Consider the following 697-nt stretch of genomic DNA (forward strand, 5'->3'; position numbering starts at 1 on the left):
CCCTTCTTCGAGAAAACGCAGAGAAGTGAACCGTCTCATATGAATATGCTACCAGTCATAAGTTTCAATACGGAGCTGCAAGTACTTAAGAATTATCAATTACTCTACAATTATGCAGCGGCGTCATCATCCAAGCTATAGCTGGAATAGGGAAGGGAACATAATATCCCATAAGTCTTATTAGAACACGCTGGAAATAGTGACGTAAAAAAAAAAATCGCCAACGGCACGTGGTGTTCCCAAGCGGTCACCCATCCAAGTACTGACCACGCCCAATGTTGCTTGACTTCGGTGATCGGACGAGAACCGGTATTTTCAACATGGTATGGCCGTTGCCGATGAAACTGCGTAATCTGTAGGCACTTGAGGACGATGGGATTGGGGTGCACTCGATAAAACCTGCACTCGCTCACACACACACGTAAACTGCCTGCTTAGACTCTGTACCTAAATTACCAAGCTCGTTGGATGTCATTGGGATAGATGATAAATCTATCTATCAACGGCAGTTTGGTTACGTTTCAACGTCACACACTGCTGGATTGACACGGGATTAATAAAACAGCTAGTCGGCATTCTAAGTTAAGCCACAGGTGGATTGTTGTTCAACAGCGGAGCCTCCTTTCAACCACATGGTTGTGGAACTGTAGTCGGATTTTCGACATCATTTTCATGCCATACTACGGAACTTCACACA

The 697-nt window shown here is 44.8% G+C and overlaps 1 non-coding gene across 1 annotated transcript; it reads right to left on the minus strand.

Annotated features, from left to right (window-relative positions):
- Positions 1-218: 218 nt before the first annotated feature.
- Positions 219-337, minus strand: LOC138706858 (5S ribosomal RNA). Its single transcript, XR_011334105.1, has one exon. It is a non-coding gene; the product is annotated as a 5S ribosomal RNA (ribosomal RNA).
- Between the last annotated feature and the right edge of the window lie 360 nt (positions 338-697).

The sequence above is a fragment of the Periplaneta americana genome, chromosome 9 (assembly GCF_040183065.1).
Source record: "Periplaneta americana isolate PAMFEO1 chromosome 9, P.americana_PAMFEO1_priV1, whole genome shotgun sequence".
In the NCBI taxonomy this organism is placed as follows: Eukaryota; Metazoa; Arthropoda; class Insecta; order Blattodea; family Blattidae; genus Periplaneta; species Periplaneta americana.